Below are 19,261 nucleotides of genomic sequence, written 5' to 3' on the forward strand. Positions count from 1 at the left end.
GCGCGACGGGCGCGCGGCTGGCGTTGTGTGTGCTGGGGGGGAGCGGGCGACCGAGACCGAGCGGGCACGCGCGCTAGGATTTTTCCCCCCTCTTTCGGCGGCGGCGGTGGTGTCGGCTTCTTTGTTTCCTGAGAAGCGAGACACCTACTCTGTCCCTGACCTCGAGTACAGGGTTGGGGGCGGCGCCGGGAAGGCGACGGCGCGGGGACCTCCCGGTAAGGAATGGAGGTTCCGGGGAAAAGTGAGGCGCCGTGGCTTGGGGAGGACGGTTTGAATGAAGCAGAGGCGCCGAGCGGGCCAGGGGGAGGGGGCCGCCGGGCACCCAGAGTGGGGCCGGAATACGGCAACCTCCGAGGGTCAAGAAACCTCGCGCGCGGCCCAAGCCAGTGCAGCGAGGCCTGGGCTGCTTCCAGTCTCCCCGGACTGGCGGAGCAGGCGGCATCAGGCCTCGTGAAGGCCGTGCGCGTTCTCGTGTGGGTCTCCAAACAAAGCTCGCCCAATTTTGTGATCTAGGGACCCGAGTCTCCCTCCTCCCCACCTTACCGTCTGTGTGAACCCCGGCTTCCAACAATGGTCAGGCGCCATGGGCTCTTCTGGCCTCGTTTGTAATGGGTCCGACCCTAATGTGCAGTAGTCCAGTCTTAGGAACGCAGTTGTACATCAAATGTGTCCAGTATAGCTTAGATACAGATGTTAGACCTTTTGGGTCCCCAGATTGCACGTTTATTTTATTATTTTTTAAATGTCCTTATTCCAGATTTTCAAGAAGGGTAAATAATTCCCCCAGTCCCTTGCAGGTAGTGACTTTGAAATGTTTGTCTAAAAAAGTGGAGACGGGTACCGTTTGCTCTGGAAAGGCATGGAAGGCGTTTTTCTCTTTCTCCCCAATTTTCCAGATGAAAGCTTTTATTTTAAAACCTCGAAGTTTTATGCCTATCCGAAGACGTTAGTCTTTTCTTCTCTTTAAGTGAAAAACTCAAGGAAGACTAGAAAGAGGCATTTCATAGGAATTTGAAACAAATTTTTAGTTTGAATTGACAGACTGGCTTTAACTTTGATGCCTTGCACTACCTGTCGGTTAGCAGTGTGACTTTAGGCAAAGTGACTTCATGTCTCTGAACCTCTTAATTTTCTTCTCTGTTAAAAGAAATGATTTCGTCTGGGCGTGGTGGCACGCGCCTTTAATCCCAGCACTGGGGAGGCAGAGGCAGACAGATCTCTGTGAGTTCAAGGCTAGCGTGGTCTACATAGTGAGTTCCAGGACAGCTGGGGCTACAGGGAGACCCTGTCTCAAAAAGACCAAAAAAAAGAAAAGAAAAAAAGAAGTCATTTCACAAATGGGGTTGGGAAAAGCTGGTTAAATGATTACTACATTATTATTATTGCGATTTTTTTTCCTTTTTAAAAAATATTATTATTTTTATGTGTGAGACGAGGTCTCATCGTAGCCCTGGCGGGCCTAGAACTGATTCTGCCTCTATCTCCTGAGTGCTGAGATTAAAGGTGTGTGCCACCACGCCTAGCTATTATTGCAATTTTTTTGAAGGAAGACTTATTTTTATTTTATGAGTGCCTGCCTGCGTGTATGTAAGTGCACCATGCAGTGCTCGTGGAAGCCAGAGGAGGGTTTGAATCCTCTGGAACTGGAGTTAAGGACAGTTGCTAGCTGCCACATGGGTGCTAGGAACTGAACCCTGGTCCTCTGCAAGAGCAGCCAGTGCTCTTAATTTTTGAGCCACTTCCCCAGCCTGTATTATTGTGATTTTTGAGACTGTGTGTGTGTGTGTGTGTGTCTTGAGATAGGGTCTCCCTGTAGCAGCAGCTGGCCAGGACTTGCTCTGTAGACCAGGGTGGCCTGAACTCACAGAGATCCTCCTGCCTCTGCCTCCAGAGTGATGGGATTAAAACTTGTATGTCTACTTAAACAGGCTGTAAATGTGGCAACACCTCTTCTCTGCTGACAAGTATATTATTTGGCTGTTTGTTTTAATGCAGGGTCTCCCTGTAGCCCCAGCTAGCCTCGAGCTCAACAAGAGATCCACCTGCCTTGGCCTTAATCCCAGAGTGCTGGGATTAAGGGCGAGCAATACTATGTTAGGCTTTTTTTTTAATTTGTTTACATTTATTTGAGGAGGTCAGAGGAGGACAGCTCTTGAGAACTGCTTCTCCCCTTCCACCATGTGGGTCCCTGGGATCAAACTCAGGTCAGGGTTCATGGTGAGTGTCCTTACCCACTGAGCCATCTCTCCTGTCCCTAAGTGTATTTTTTTCATTGTGTATGTGTGTATGTGGTGCTGGGATCAAACTCCACTTTGTGTACCTGCCAGGCAGATGTTCTACCAGTGAACCATAGCCCCAGCTTTATTATTACTTTTTATTGTTACGAATGTGAGCATGGTTTGTTTTGGGTGATGCTGGGCATGGAACTCAGGGCCTTGTGCATGCTAGACATGAGCTATCTCCCCAACTCCTTGGCCTGCCATGTAATCCTCACAACCTGCCCAGTGAGAAGGACACAGTGGGGGTACAGGGGAGCAGTGGCAGACAGGAGGAGCTTTCCCTCAAAACCAAAAACAGATGTGTCCCTGCCCCTCATATGCTGGGGATGGAGCCTAGCCCTTTTCCTATGCTAGGCAAGCCTTCTGCTGTTGAGCCTCACCCCCAGGCCCAGGTTTATATTTTAGTTTTCCCTGGTCAACTTGGGTCAATTACTGTTTGCCTTTGTGACACTGGCACATTGTCTTCACCTGTTCCCACTGTGGTTGTTTCACCCATTGCCATCAAAGCCAGGGTGTGTGCATGGTGTGAAGGACTGAGTTGTTAGCAGATGATTGTGAAACAAAAGAGGAGGATCCTCAGGATCAGACATAGGTGTGAGGTTCTTAGCACAGGATTCTGAGAAATGTTGGTTGCTGCTGTTGGTCTTCAAACTTTCTAAAGGCCATTGTTTCCCAAGCTCCAGTTGTTGCTGCTTCCAAAAAGTCTGGGGATATGCTTTGTTTAGAGTAGGGGCAAAAATTGCTAAGTCTCTTTATTTTACTTTATTAATATTTTTATGTGCATTAGTGTATTGCTTGCATGTGTGTAAGTACACTTGTGTTGTGCGATATCTGTGGCGGTCAGAGAAGGGCATCAGATTCTCTGGAACTGCAGTTACAGATGGTTGTTAGCCACCATGTGGGTGTTGGGAATCAAACCTGGGTCCTGTGCAAGAACAGCTCTTAACAGCTGAGCCATCTCTCCAGCCCCCTACTTTTTTATACTTTACTCATTTGTGTGGGCTGTGCATGTGGAGGTCAAAGGACAACTTTCAGGAGTTGGTTCTCTTTCCACCATGCAGGTCCTGGTGACTGAACTCAAGTCATCAGCCTTGGCAACAAGCCCCGTTACCCACTGAGCCATCTCACTGGCCTCAGAGGTGCTAGTTGTTCAGTCAGATGTCTTTCATTTGTACCTAGCTCACTAAGTCCTTGTTTGACCTCAAATGAAACAGGTGTGAGTAGGTCGCTACTGCACCTGGTGATAGGTGAATGCGATGGCATAGGGTTGTTTACTAAGTGGTATTTTTGGGCGCTCTATTTGGTAGAATTAATATAGTTTTATTTTATTTTATTGTGGTGCCGGGGACTGGATCCAAAACTTACACATGATAGGCAAGTGCTTTGCCACCAGGCCAAACCTCCTGCCCGCTTGCATTGTAATTTGGGGTGGGGTCTCACTACACTCCCCAGACTATCCCAAACTTAAAAACTATATTTTTACCATAGTATGTGTATGATATGTGTGCTCCAGTGTGCATGTGGCACAGTGTGGAGGCCAGAAGACAGCCTTGTGGAGCTTGTTTTCTCTTTCCACCTTAATGTGGGTTCCGGGGATGGGATTCAGGTTGCTAGGCTTCTACAGCAAGTGCCTTCACCAGCTGAGCCATCTTGCCATCCTGAACTCTTTATTTATTTATTTATTTATTATTTTCTGGTCAGACAGGGTCTCCCTATAGCCCCAGCTGTCCTGGAACTCACTGTGTAGACCAGGCTGGCCTTGAACTCACAGAGATCCACCTGCCTCTGGGAACTCACAGAGATCTGCCTGCCTCTGGGATTAAAGGCTTGCGCCACCATGCCCAGCTGTAATTATTATTTTTCATTATTTTTCTTTTATGTGTATGTGTGTATTGCCTGCATGTAGGTAAGTGCACCCACGTCATGCAGTGCCCGCAAGGGACAGAAGAGGCTGTTGGATCCCCTGGAACTGGAGTTAACGGACAGTTGTTAGCTGCCATGTAGGTGCTGGGATTCGAACCCAGGTCTTCTGCAAGAACAACCAGTGTTCTTAACTGCTGAGCAATCTTTCCAGCCCTAGGGGATCAGTTTTTTTTTTTTTTTTAAGATTTGTTTTTATTTTGTGTCTCTGAATGTTTTGCCTGAATGTATGTAAGTGCATGCCTGCATGTAATGCCCACGGAGACCAGAGAGGGCATTGGGTTCCCTGGAACTGGAGTTAACAGGCAGTTGTTAGCTGCCATGTGGGTGCTGGGAACTTAACCTGTATGTAGGTGCACCACCTGCTTGCAATGTCCTCAGAGTCCAACAGAGGGCATTAGGATCCCCAGAACTGTAGTTATAGATGTTTGTTAGCCACCTTGTGGGTGCTGGGAATTGAATCCAGGTCCTCTGCAAGAGCAGCCAGTGCTCTTAACCACTGAGCCAGCTCTCTAGCCTCTATGCCTCAAACTCTTGATCCTCCTGCCTCAGCCTATCAAAGACTGAGATGACAAGAACTGCATCACCTATTTAATTTCTCGTGTGTGTGTGTGTGTGTGTGTGTGTGTGTGTGTGTTCATGTGAATATACTATGTTCACCTGCAGACTATTTGCATACCTTTGCTACTCTTGGTGCCCCTCAAGACATTGGGAGATGCAGTCCTAGACCAAGTTGATGTCTTAGCCTTTATGGGGTGTGGGAAGTCAGGAGGGAATGTGTGTTCTTGGTGGGCAGTGGGTGAGACCATCTCTCAACCAAGCCAATAATGTCCAGCAGGCTCATCCTCACCCAGGGCTCTGGAGGTAGCACCTGGATTGGCTCCTGGCTTTGCCATTCAGAGGAATGAGGGTGACAATGCCTGGCATGTAGTGAGGCCTGAGCTTTGCCAGCTGTTTTTGGTTCCAGTCATTGGGACTGGCATGGCACAGACAGACCCATTCATAGTAATAGAACCAATTGTCAGTGGTGCTGTTGGGAATAGCACAAAAGTGACATGGCTACTCATTCCCCATTCATCAAGCCAGCTGTAGTGGCCCACAGTCACAACCCAGCATTTCAGAAGCTGAGGCAGGAGGATTGCCGAGAACTGGAGGCTCATTGGATAGACCAGGCGGACCCTAAACTCACAGAGATCAGAGATCTCTGATATTAAATGCATGCGCCATCACACAGAATGATATTGCCTGCCTGTCTGCCTTCCCCTCCCTCTCTCCCACCCTCCCTCCCTCTTTCCTTCCTTTATCTCATTTAGCCCTCCCTGGCCTTGAGCTTGAGCTCACTATGAAGAGCATGCATAGATGTGCATGTTAGGAGATCAGAGGACAACTTGAAGGAGTTGGTTCTTTCTCCGCCACATGGGTTCAGAGGCTTGAACTTAGGCTTTACTTATACTCACTGAGCTGTCTCAATAGCCTTTCTCTGTCTAATTATTTTAGACAGGGATTCCCTGGTTAACCTAGAACTTGATATGTAGACCAAGCTGGCCTCTGTTTCACAGAGATCCACATGCCTCTGCCTCCCTGGTACTGGGATTAAAGGCATATACCATCACAACCTGGCCCCCTGTTTATTTGTTTTTGAGACAGGGTCTCCTGTAACCTGTGTTGGTCAGAAACTTGCTATGTAGTTGGAGACGACCCTGAACTTTCTTGTTTTAGATGGGTTTTGCTATGTGTTCTGGGCTGGCCTCAAACTCATGGCACTCTTCCTACTCCAGCTTCTTGAGTACTGGCATAACAGGCCTGGGCAACGCCCCTCAAGCGTTGGTTTTTTATTCTCTGTACTTATAAGTTGTAGCATTGAGAGACATTTGGCAGACACCTGAAGGGATTTTTGTCAGTTTGTTAATTTTTTAAAAAACTTTTATTATTTTTACTTTATGTGTATGCATGTATTGCCTGCACCTGTGTCATACAATGCCCGAGGAGGTCACAAGAGGCTGTCAGATCCCCTGGGACTGGAGTTACAGACAGTTGTCAGCTGCCATGTGGGTGCTGGGATTTGAACCCGGGTCTTCTGCAAGAACAACCAGTGTTCTTAACTGCTGAGCTGTCTCTCCAGCACCCCCCCACCTTTTTTTTTTTTTTTTTTTTTTTTTTTTTTTTTTTTTTTTTTTTTTTATGTAGCCCCAACTGTCCTGGAACTCACTATGTAGACCAGGCTGGCCTTGAACTCACAAAGATCCACCTGCCTCTGCCTCTCGAGTACTGGGATTAAAGGCGTGCACCACTATACCCGTCTAATTTTGTTTTTTAAGTCAAGAATTAGGGGCTGTGTATGTAGCTCAGTGGTAGAGTGCTGTCTTAGCATGTAGGAGGTCCTGGATTCAGTTGCCAGCCACACACAGGTTGCTTGTGTATAAGTGATGAGAGGAATGACAGTATTGAACTGGGATGGAGGATGATGGTGAGCGACTGCCAGTCAAGATTGAGGCAGCCTTGGTATACTTGCTGCCTCATAGTGATGTCATCCTGAGGAAGTGCCCAGCTCATTAAGGTGACGGTGATTTTTGGTGTTTTCTCTGTAGCCACATGCTGCTGCTATGAATTTTCTGATATGGAGTTGGTAGGTGTGAGCCCTGGCTTCAGCTTTGTGGGGTGGGATACCCTTGAGGGAAGCACCCCTGGAGCTGGCTTTGCCCAGAGCAGCGTGAAAGGAAGGGTGCGCTGATTCCTACTAGGAAGGTGCTTTTTGTAGGTGTGAACACACAGACCATCCCTCACCCCTTCCCGACCATGGCACCCTAAACTGCTTTCTAGAGCTTTCTCTTTAGACGTACCTTACTTAGGTGACATAGGAATATGCAGACACTTGTCATAGAGAATAACATGGCTTTTTAAAAGTCTTTAAATCTTTTTCTTTAAATATTTTATTATTTTTATGTTATGTTTATGAGTGTATTGCCTGCATGTATGTGAGTGCACCACTGTCAGAACAGGACATTGGATTCCCCTGGAACTGGAGTTAAGGATGGTTCATAGCTGCCATGTGGGTGCTGAGAATCGAACCCAGGTCCTCTGGAAGAGCAGTTAGTGCTCTTAACCGCTGAGCCGTCTCTCTAGCCCCAAAAGTCTTTAAATCTTTAAAAATTTTTATGTATATGAATATTTTGCCTGCATGTATGTAAGTATACCATGTATGTGCCCATGGAGGCCAGAAGATGGTATCATATTCCCTCTGGAACTGGAGTTATGGATAGTTGCTGGGAACTGTACCAAACCCCAGTTCTCTGTGAGAGCAGCCAGTGATATTAACTGCTGAGTCAGCTCTCCAGCTCCTATTTTTATTTATTTATTTTTTTGGGGGTGGGGTCTTTTTGAGATATGGTCTCCCTGTAGCCCCAGCTGCCCTGGAACTTGCTTTGTAGACCAGGCTGGCCTTGAACTCAGATCTGCCTACCTCTGACTCCCAAGTGCTGGGACTAAAGGCATGCACCACCACGCCCGGCTCTTATTTTTATTTTTTTATTTTATTTTGTTTTGTTTTGTTTTGAGACAGGGTCTCCCAATAGCCTTAGCTGGCCTGGAACTCACTATGTAGACCAGGCTGGCCTTGAACTCACAGAGATCCACCTGCCTCTGCCTCCTTAGTGCTGGAATTAAAGACGTGCGCCACCATGCCCGGCGTTATTTTTATTATTTTTAATTATGTGTTTGTGTGAGAGTATGTTGCAGGTGTCTTCAGAGGCCAGAAGTGTTGGATCCTTTGGAGCTGGAGTTATAGGTGGTTGTGAGCTGCCTGACATGGATGCTAGGGATTAAACTCTAGTCTTCTGGAGGAGCAGTGCATGCTCTTAACCCCTGAGCCATCCCTTCAGCCTCTTGGTTTTTGTTTTTATGAGATGGTCTCATATAACCCAGGATAACCTTCAATTCCTGATCCTCCTGCCTCCACCTCCTGGGTATCAGGATTACAGGCATATACTACCATGCCTGGGTAACACTGTGACTTTATCCCATGTGGTCACCGGTCAAACGTGATGAAGGGACTGGGGCAGTAGCTCAGTGGGTAGAGTACTTGCCTGACATGAAGTCTTGGGTTCCATCCCCAGTAACCCATCAATTAGCATAGTAGCACTCCTGTTAACCCAAGCATTTGCTTGTAATCTCAGCAAAGTGCTGAAGGAAGGTAGACCAGGAAGGTCAAAATTGGAGGGTGGGGGTTGCTGGAGAGATGGTTCGGTGGTTAAGAACACCGCTGCTCTTAGAGGACATGGGTTGTTTCCAACACACACATGGCAGCTAACAACCGTCTGTAACTCTAGTTCCATTGCCTTCTTCAGCCTCCTCAGCCTTTGCACAACATGGGTGCACTTACATACATGCAGGCAAAGCACTCAGACACATAAAGAAAAGTTCAAAGTCTGGCTGGTCATGGTATGGCACACCTTTACTCCCAGCACTCCAAAGGCAGAGGCAGGCGGATCTCTCTGAGTTTAAGTTCAGCCTGGTGTACTGGTAGCAAGGTCCAGATCAACCAGGACTACATAGGACACTAGGCCCATTCTTTTTTTTATAAAAAACAATGGTGGATTAAATGGATTTTTGTCAATTTCAAATTGTTTTGCCAGCCTGTTATGGCCTGCTGACTCAGGAAGCAGGTGGCTGTATGAGAGTTTGCCTCACCTGTGACAGTGAGGGACTAGGGACAGATGCATCTAATGTTCCCCACTCTGGCCCAGGAGAGTGACTCAGTGGCCTTCCTGTGCACTGGGAGTTGAATCTAGCTCTAGATGGCCTAGTGTGATGCTAATGGCAGCCAGTGCCCTATCCACCTCCAGTCACATCCTCCAGGTGGGAAGACTGAGTGATATTGCAGGTGCCCTTCTGCTATTCCTGTCACTCACAGTTTTGTGTGCCATTGTGTTGGGACTTCTTCCCACCTTCCTTGTGTATACAGCAGGCAACATCAGAGACCTAGTGGGAGGTGTTGTGGTGCTGGACTAGCCAAGAGGCAGGCTAGCTGCCTTACATGTTGCCCAGGATCAAGGGACAGGACAGGCTGCTGAGTTGCTGCTGATGTGGGGAGTGGGCGTTGCGTTTGACTCCACTTTGTAGTCAAGTCTGGTGGAGCAATGCGCATCCGGTAAATTGAGAAGCTCTGGAGCTCTGCCTTGTATCCACCGCCCCCCCCCCCCCTTGCTGGTGGATTCAGAGATCTCCCTGACTGGGTTAGGGATTTAGCTCAGTGGTAGAAACTAATCCGCCATCCTGATAGGCTCTTCTAGGTTCTGGAATGAAATCCCTGGTAATATAGGGCAGGATTTGCTACAGAATGCCAGCCCAGGGAAAGTGTGACCCAGCAGGGGGCTTTGGAGGAGCATAGTGACCTCGGAGAATGTACCTCATGAGTCATTTTGGGGTTCTCAGGAGAGTTTCCCACACCCTAAGTCAGATGGGGAGAGCTCTCTTTGGCAAGTACAGATGAGGCTGACGTGAGTGAAGCTCTTCTGACCCCACTGTCGTCTCCCTGAGGCCCCTGCCACCATCATTGTATCTACTGAGGACAAGTATCCCCAAAGGCAAATAGAGGTGTTGTAGGGTGGAACTGGAAGCAGGGTACTGATTGCCAGGCAGGGGGAAGGAACTGTTCCAGCAGGCAGGTTATTCAGACAGGTTTCACGGCCTCTTGGAGGCAACTGTGGGCCTTTAAAAAAAAAATTATGAAGTTGGAGTGTGGTGGTGCACACTTAATCCCAGCAGTCGGGAGACAGAGGCAGGTGGATCTCTGTGAGTTCAAGGCTAGTCTGGTCTCCATCTCCATAGTGAGTTCCAGGACAGCTGGGGCTACCGGGAGACTCTGTGTCAAAAAGACCCAAAAAAAAAAAAAAAAATTATGCCAGACGTGGTGGCTCAATGCCTTTAATCCCAGCACTCAGGAGGCAGAGGCAGCCTGGTCTACATAGTGAGTTCCAGGTCACCTGGGTCTACAAGGAGACCCTGTCTCAAAAAAAAAAAAATTAAAATTTTAATTATTTAGCTGGATGTTATGGTCCATCCCTTTAAGGCAGATCTCTTGTTTGAGGCCAACCTGGTCTACATAGTGGGTTCCAGACCACCTGCAGCTACAGTCTTAAAAACACAAAAACCAACTCAAAATTTAAGTCTTTCTTTTTTTTTTTTGGTCTTTGTGAGAGAGGGTAATCCCACCTGGCCTGAAACTCACCATACAGAGCACGTGGCCTTGAACTCTCCAAGGTCTGCCTGCCTCTGCCTCCTAAGTGCTGGGTTTAAAGGCAGGCACCACCACACCTGGCTTACTTCATTTGTGTCTGTCTGTGTGTCTATGCATGTGTGCCTATAGAACCTAGAATAAGACATCTGATCTCCTAGTGCTCAAGTTACAGGTGCTTGTGGTGCTTCTTAAAATTTTTTTTGATTTATTTTAAATTTTTGGACTTTTTTGAGATAGGGTCTCCTTACAGCTCAGCTGGCTTGGAACTATGTAGACCAGGCTGACCTTGATTTCACAAAGATCTGTCTGCCTCTGCCTCCTTAGTCCTGGGACTAAAGGTGTGCAACACCACACCCAGCTTTTAATTTTTATTTTATATTGTGTGCCTGCATGTATGTAAGTGTACCACACGCATGCAGTGCCTGCAGAGTCAGAAGAGGGTGTCAGATCCCATGGAACTGGAGTTATGGATGGTTGTTAGCCACCATGTGGGTGCTGGGGCCCCACAAATAAATAAAATATCAAAATAAGGGAAAAAAACATTTGTTAGAATGGAAATGGGTTGGTGAACTGAGCAAAGAGCCCTCAAACCTGCTGACCATGTAGTGTGTGGTCTTTCATAGCCCCCCCCAATCCCATTTTTGAGACAGGGTCTCACTTTAGTCCCAGCTGGCCTGGAATCACTATGGATACTAGGCTGGCCTTGAACTCACAGAGGTCCGCCTGTCTCTGCTTCTTGAGTGCTGGGACTAAAGGCGTGCACTCCTATACCTAGCTTGGCCTTTATTTTGAGGTGTGTATGCGTTTGTGTACATGTGTTTACATGTGTGTAGGAATGTTTGTGTGCTCACATGTGTGTGGAGGCCCCAGGTTGACATTGGGGGATGGGTCTTCCTTGATTGCTGACCACCTTGTATATTGATGCAGGGTGTCTCACTTGAACTCAGAGTCTTTTAGTCTCTCTGACCAGCTTCCTATCAGATCCCTTGTCTCTTCCTGAGCTCTGAGATTACAGGTGGGCACACCCAACCAGCATTTACCTGGGTTCTGGGGGTGGATCTCAGTCTTCATTCTTGCATAGCAAGTGCTTTACCCACTGAACCATATCCCGAAACGCCTGCATTATTTTTATTAGTGAAGTTGGCTGGAATGAGTACCCACTACCTTGTTATATCCCACCAGGTTCTCGATTCTTGGGTGAAGCTCTAGCATTCTTTTTTTTTTTTTCATAGTTTTTAATATTTTTTTCCAGTGTATGTTTTTTACTGACTTTTGGTGGATGTCAAATAATACATTTTAATCATATTTAGACCTCTTCTCTCTGCACCTCCCATAGCCTACTCACAGGATTTCACACATTCTCTCTTACATGTTGAAGCCTATCAAGTTTGCATACCCAGCTGACTCTCTGTGACTACATCCACTGGAGCCTGCTCAGCCTGTCTAGTATCACTCCCTTAAAGAAAATCAACTCTCGCTCACCTGTGTTCAGCTGTCTGTAGTTCCTTGGCTAAGGTTGGGGCCTTCTGCCTATTTGCCTAGTTCTATGCTGGTTTTTATCTGATTGAGTTTGCATGGGTCTTGTGCATGCTGTCACCATTGCTGCAAATTCCTGGGAGCCTATAAGATTCTGTTTCCTTACTGTCATCCTCCACCCCTGGCTCTTATTCTTTCTGTCCCCTCTTCCGGCCCTGGATGAGTGAGATTGAATGTATGAGTCCTATCCACGGACATGCACATTGGCCAGTTGTGGCCTTCTGTGTTCATCATCCTCTGTTGTATGAGGAAGCTTTGCTGATGAGAGTTGAGAAATACATTAGTATTCTCTCTACCCCTTGTTCCACTATGTTCCATGAGTCTTAGGTGCTGTACTAGACTCTGTCTGTGGCAAACAGTTTCTACTTCCATTTACCTGCGCATTTCACGATTTTGTCTACCACCGAGTAGAACTCCATTGTGTAGATGTACCACATTTTCATTTTCCATGTCAATTGAGGGACAGTTAGGAGGCCAAGTCTGTCACTCTCACTCTATCATTCTTTCTCCTGTTTCCAGGTTGAACACCTCTATGGGTGGGGTGTGGGCTCTGACACTGTGCAGTCAAGCACTTTGCCATGTAGCCTTGGAACAAGATTCTATCTTGTGGCCTCTTGGACATCTCGTTGACCACTTGTACTTCTCTAGTGGCGACTTGCTACTGAGTACTTTTACTTCCTGTCACATGCCTTCTGGCTATGGGCCATTCCCAGGCACTGCTCCCTCCTCCTGGGACTCCAGACAGCTGACCCTGGGTCCAGCCAATGTCTGACACAAGTTAGTACTAGTTGTTCTGTCTTGGACATCTCTCACTTGTGGAAAGTTCAGTGCTCTCGGGGGGCCAGGCCGAAGCTACTCCAAGTCCAGCAGCTGGAGGAGTGACATTGGGGACCCGAGAAATTTGCTGAAAAACCCAGTGTTCTGTGTGGAAAGATAGGGCTGTTTGCAGTGGGGAAGGAGGTGTGTATAGTGGTCTCCACCCTCTCCATCTCATCTCTGTTGCAGTCTGGGCTCTCCTGGAAGCCCAGGGTGTGCGGGGCCGCCAAGGTGTACTAGTCCGTCTTCTCTTTCCTTTTGTGTGATTATTGTGGGCAGAGGGCTGGGCAGAGGGCAGCTTCTTCCAGAGTCCACTTTCTATTACCATAACAGAATGCCACAGGTGGGGTAGTGTATGAAAACAAGAACTTCAGTGGATGGAAAAGTTGAAGGCTGCAGCCCCTGGCCTCAGCATCTGCCGACATCTGCCCTGCCGCATCGTGCCGTGACACAGAAGTTACATGGCACATATGTGCTTCTGTACCCAGCCTTCTCAGGACACCCAGCAGTCCTCTCAGTTCCCACTTTACAGCACTGTTTTGGAGTTGAGGTTCCAGCATGGGATTCTTGGGAGATACATGTAGCCTCTTCCCTCTGCTCTTAGGGAGCCCACCCTTAAGAATGGTTAGTGTGAGGCTAAGGACACTGGATCTGAGAGAGTGATGAAGGAGGAAGAGGATATTCATAGCAGCTCTTGCCTGGGCTCATTTCTTGTGTGTGGAGAAAGGAACTCAGTGGGCACTGGGAACTCAGTCCTGTGATGTCTCCAGAAGTGCCTGCTTAGTATACACAGGGGCCTGGATTTCAGCCAGAACCATGTACTAGGCACTCTTGCCTGTCAGTTGGCAGGGACCTGCTCCTTTGAAGTTGCCCATCACCCTGAGGGAGCCCTGGTCTCTGTCCTTGGTCTCAGTGCCAGAGGGTAGCAACAGAGTGAGCAGCAGCCCTGGTGCAGGGCTCACACTGAGAGCCTTGGCTGCACAGTTGGAGTTCCCTTGTGCCCTTGGCCCTGGAAGGAGTCTTGGCCCTCAGTCAGAGGCGGCACTGGTAGCTGGTCTCTGCTAGAGTTGGGTGATATTCAGGGATGAATCCCAGTGGTCATCGCAGGTGGCCTGAGTCCTCGATTCCCCTCTCTGGCTGGATCAGCCTTTCCTGTCATTTCTCATGGAGATGTCTGTCATATGATCTAAAGTATCTTTTCCCATGACTGGAGAGATGGCTCTGGTTAAGAGTGCTTGCTGCTCTTCTAAAGGACCTGGGTTCTGTTCCCAGCACCTGTATCAGGCAGCTCACAACCACCTGTAACTCTGGCTTCTGGGGATCTAGCATCCTCCTCTGGCTTCTGTGGGCATGTGAATATACATACACATAAATAAAAAAGAAGCCGAGTATGGTGGCTCACACCTCTAATCCTAGATGCAGGCGGATTTCTATAAGTTCAAGGCCAGCCTGGTCTACATAGTGAGCTGGGCTACAGGGAAACCCTGTCTCAAAAAAAAAAAATTTAAAAAATTAAAAATTTCATAAAGTATCTCTCCCTTCAATCTTCATGGCCTTGAGTAGAGAAAGATTTCTTGATGCTGGGACCCAGGACCTTGTCCAACTGAGCCAGTACTCTACTACTAAGCTGCATTCCCCAGTCCAAGATATCTTAGCAAGGACTCCAAAGACATAGAGAAAACAACTTGAGAAAGTGGTCACCTCCAAATTAAGGCCTTCATGGGAAGACTCCATTACAACTGCCGAAAAGGGAGGGTAGAGAGAAGGTGGTTACAACCAGTATCGCCTATGAAACCAAGCAGGTTAGACACTTGATGCAGTGGGGAGGGAGCTGGCGAGTCATCAAAGAGGTGCCTGTCATTAGTCACCAGGGAAATGCAAATGGAAAGCATGAGCTACAATTACCCACCAGAGCCTGGCAGTAGCCAGTGCTGGTGCCAGATGTGGGGCAGCTGGAGTGTTCGCCTACTGCACGTATGCTGTACAAGTTTATACAGATGGTCAATCACGTTTGGAGACCTGGTATCTACCAGAGCACTTGTTCCCCTCCTGGGGAAGTGAGGGCCTTTGTCTCTCAGACCTGCTTACAGTGATAGTATTCATGTGGGCCCAAAGTTGGCAGTGTCATGTGTATGGGAACTAGAATGCACCAGTGTGAAGGTTGCAGGAATGCTCAAAGCAAGGTCAGGAGATGATGATGTGTAGGGGATCCTGCCTGCTCTCTGAAGTTCAGTAGCAAGCAATCTAATCCACAAACTAACCTATTGTGGTACTCTCACAGAGCTTCCCCTAGCAGGGCCTGGGGGCACCTCTGGAAGGTCACAGTGTTCAGTGTGGTTGCAGACTCTTCACATTGTATATCTGTAGCCAGCTGCCTTCTCCCTCATTTGTGCTCTAAGTCAGTAAAAGTGATCAAAGCCAAACGTCTCTTCCAGCTGAAACTGAGGCTACAGAGCCAAGCTTTGATCCTCAGAGGCAGCAGCTTGAGGAACAAGTGCCATTTTGTGTGTGTGTTTGTGTGTGCGAACATGCATGTAGTGCCCTCAGAGAGTATCGGATCCCCTGGAACTGTAGGGGTTTGTGAGCCATCTTATGTGGGTGCTGGGAACTGAACTTGGGTTATCTGGAAGCGCAGCGAGCACTCTTAACTCTTAATTACTGAATCTTCTCTTCAGCCCTGAGATGACATTTTCAAGAGCCTTTTGTGACACTCCCTGAAGCTGATGTTAAGCTGGGTGTGGGGCACAGCTCTAATCTCAGCAATGGGGAGTTGGGGCAGCAGAATCTAGAGTTCTGTCTCAAAAACCAAAATGAGGCCAGTGATGGCTCTTAAGAAACCTTCCTCAAAACCTGTTTGATCTCAGGACCACACTATGGAAAGAGAGAACTGGTTGCTCAAGTAGGCCTCAACTTCCACATGCACACTGTGGCATGAATGCCCACATACACATGTCATACCAAATATTTGAAAAACAAAGTTGTTTTTTTTTTTTTTTTTTTTTTGGTGAAAGGCAGAGTCTCACGTAGCTCAGGCTGACCTTGAACTCACTGTGTAATAGACAGTGACTTTGAACTCCTGATCCTCCTTTTTTCACCTCCTCAGGTGTGTGCTGCCATATCTAGCTCAGTGGTTTTGTGCGTGCGCGTGCGTGCGTGCGTGTGTGTGTGTGTGTGTGTGTGTACCTGTGACCACACATGCATGCATGTTTTGGTAGCATTAGGGATTAAATCCAGGGCTTCCTTGCATACAAGGTGAGTGTTCTCATATTCCCAGTGCCCACAGAAACCTGTCTCTAGGCAGCATGTTTCGTGATCTGTGTATAGTACTAATGAAGTTAGTGGTCTGGAGGCCCCCAGAGCATCAGGTGGTTTGATGGGAAGAAGTTCTAGTGCCCAGTGAAAACTGCCTGTGTGTGGGGCAGCTCTGATTTCAGGGTCTCCCCCTCAGCTGGGGAGACAGTGACTCTCCTGGTGCCAGTTCAGCTTGCCGGTCTCAGAACAAACTTCAGATGGGAGAAAAGGATTTATAAAGTGTGGCTCTGCTGCTGTCTTCCCACCTTATGCAAGGGACAGTGGGACAGCAGGGAGCCCTGAGGACACAGTGTCCTCCCCCTGTCACTGCTATGACTAGGTGCTCAGGGCTCAGGTTAGAGTGTGACTAATGACAGGTTCATCCTCCTTGTAGACAAGGAAACATGAAGAAAGAGAAAGGGAGAACTGGCAGGAAGGAAGAAAACTCCAAAAGGCGGTTTTACATCTGCCTGTCCAACCTGCTGGCACCTAAGGCAGCTCAGGTTCAGTGACTGGTGTTGCTGAAGCCCAGGCGTTGCCTGGAACAGAGGGAGGTGGAGCCTACAGCCAGATGGCTCACTCTCAGATGCAGTGAGCTGATGATTGGGTGTGTAGTTGTGGGAAGGGATTGTGAACAGGTCTTGGGTGTGCCCTGAAGGTTTGTCTCAGTTCTTCCTGCACGCCTCCTCTTGCTGTCTTGTAAATTGGGGTACCCATAGAAGGCATGCTGGCTTCAGGTGCATCTTTGGGTTTGTAAGTTCTAGGGTCTTTCTTTAAGTACTTTTTTGTTTTGCTTTTAGACAGGCTTGAATGTCACCCAGATTTCTTTTGGTTTTCCAGCTTTAGCCTCCCCAGTAGCTGGAGGATGGGGTACTCCACACCTATCTCTTTCCATGACAGGCTGGAGGGCCAGCCACTGGTTCCTGCTTTGCTGTTTCTCCGATTAGCCATGAAAGCCAGGACCTTGCACATGATGCCAGTGCTACTCACTGAGCCACACCCAGCCCTAGCCCTACCCACACAGAAGTTCTCCATAGACCCCTAAGAACCCAGGCAAGTTTAGGGGCAGCGAGAGCATTCCAAAACAGAAAAGGTGATGGAAGCCAGAAACTGGGACAATGTAGGTATGTCGATTTGCAGGAGTGCCACAGAAGACTTCAGTAGTAAGATCAGCTACAAGATGATCATCTATAGGAAAGCTGGCTTACTATGTGCTGAGAAATTCTCCTGGGGGAGGGACTGACTGACTGAGGCTGGGACAACCTAAAGGAAGGCTTGTCTGAGTCCCACTGAAGTTGCAGAGCTGTCTTTGAAGGGTACATTGGAGTCAGCTGCCCTGGTGGGCCTGTGTGCCCCCAGGAACGTCTCAGCCCTGGGAAGTGCTGAGATGACAGACTGTGCCACCACCTCCTGCTCTTGCATCTGACTCCTTTGCCTAAGTTGTGCTGCTTTCTCCCAAAGGAAGGAAGGAAAAGTCAGGCCGGCAGTGGTACTTCGCCTCCGCCTCCGACTCAATGGGCTCATGAGTGGCTTTAAGTTTCTCTATTCCTTTTGTGTTTGTCCAAGTGTCAGCAGTGAGAATACCATTCATTACTCCAACATCAGGAAAGGGGTTACATGAAAGGGAACTGTATTTCAGGGCATGTCTCAGTCTGTAGAGTTGCTGCCGTTAGTGTTTTGAATGGTTAGGGTTAGAGAGATGGCTCAGCAGTTAAGAACACTGGTTGTTCTTGCAGAAGACCTGGGTTCGAATCACAGCATCCACATGGCAGCTAACAACTGTCTGTAACTCCAGTCCCAGGGGATCCGACAGCCTCTTCTGTCCTCCACATTGCACGACATGGGTGCACTTACCTACATGCAGGCAATACACACATACACATAAGATAAAAATAACAAATTTTAAAAAAGTAATTAATCAGTTTTTGTTTTTTGTTATTTTGAGACAGTCTCACTTATGTGGCCCCCAACTGGCCTGGCACTTACTTCATTCTCACAGAGATCCTCTGTCTCCCAAGTGCTGAGATTGAAGGGGTGCCACCATGCCTGGCCCTAATTTCTCAGTTAAAAAAATTATTTGTGGGGCTGGATAGCTCAGTGGTTAAGAATACTGGTGGTTCTTGCAGGAGACCTGGGTTCGAATCCCAGCACCCACATGGCAGCTAACAACTGTCCATAACTCCAGTCCCAGGGGATCTGACCAGCCTCTTCTGACCTCCGCTGGCATTGCACAACATGGGTACACTTACGTATATGCAGGCAGTACATGCATACATAAAATAAAAATAATAAAATTTAAAAATTATTTGTATGGCTGTTTTGTCTGCATAATATGTAAGAGCACCCATATCATGTAATACCTGCAGAGGCCAGAAGAAGGCATCGTATCCCCTGGAGCTAGAGTTACAGATGGTTCTTAACCACCACATTGGTGCTGGGAACCAAACTGGAGGCCTCTGCAAGATCAGCCAGCCCTTTTAACAGCTAGGCCACCTCTCCAGCTCCAGTTCCTCACTTTTTTTTACGGGGGAGGAGGGTCTTTTTGAGACAGGGTCTCCCTGTAGCCCCAGCTGTCCTGGAACTCACTATGTAGATCAGGCTGGCCTTGAACTCACAGAGATCCGCCTTCCTCTGCCTCCCGAGTGCTGGGATTAAAGGCGTGTGCCACCACACCCAGCTCTATTTTTTAAAAATTTTATTACATTTATTCATTTATTTGTGTGAGTGTGCACTCAGGCATGTGTGTACATGATCATTTGTGTGTATGTACGGAGGCCAGAAGTCAACATTGGGTATCTTCCTTACTTGGCTGTCTACATTTTTATTTTTTTAATTTTTAAAAATTTTATTTATTTATTTGGGTCATTTTTTTTTTTTTTTTTGAGACAGGGTCTCCCTATGTAGCCCTGGCTGGCCCAAGGCTTGCTATGTAGACCAACCAGGCTGTCCTCAAACTACAGGAGATCCACCTGCCTCTGTCTCCCAAATGCTGGAACTAATGGTACTACAGGCATGCACAACCATACCTGATTAAGCCAATAGCTTTCATATATTTATAGCTGTATGACTATCACAATATTCATTCAAAACATTTTCATCGTCCCTCAAAGAAACTCTCTACTCATTGGCAGTTACTTCCCATTTCCCTTCCTCATCTCTTCCTATTAACCTTAGTCAACCAAAA

At 47.8% G+C, this 19,261-nt stretch overlaps 1 protein-coding gene across 5 annotated transcripts in view; it reads left to right on the top strand.

Annotated features, from left to right (window-relative positions):
* Smarca4 (SWI/SNF related, matrix associated, actin dependent regulator of chromatin, subfamily a, member 4) overlaps positions 1–19,261 on the top strand; it is a 95,661-nt gene continuing 76,400 nt past the window's right edge. For 2 of the 5 annotated variants that reach the window (XM_008833551.3, XM_017798287.2), the window contains exon 1: positions 1–215. The gene's annotated coding sequence lies outside the window, so the exon portion shown is untranslated. The remainder of the gene's footprint in view (positions 216–19,261) is intronic. The other 3 variants (XM_008833554.2, XM_008833555.2, XM_008833552.2) reach the window with 3 other exon arrangements.

This window comes from Nannospalax galili, unplaced genomic scaffold (assembly GCF_000622305.1).
Source record: "Nannospalax galili isolate Female #2095 unplaced genomic scaffold, S.galili_v1.0 scaffold1436, whole genome shotgun sequence".
Lineage (NCBI taxonomy): Eukaryota > Metazoa > Chordata > Mammalia > Rodentia > Spalacidae > Nannospalax > Nannospalax galili.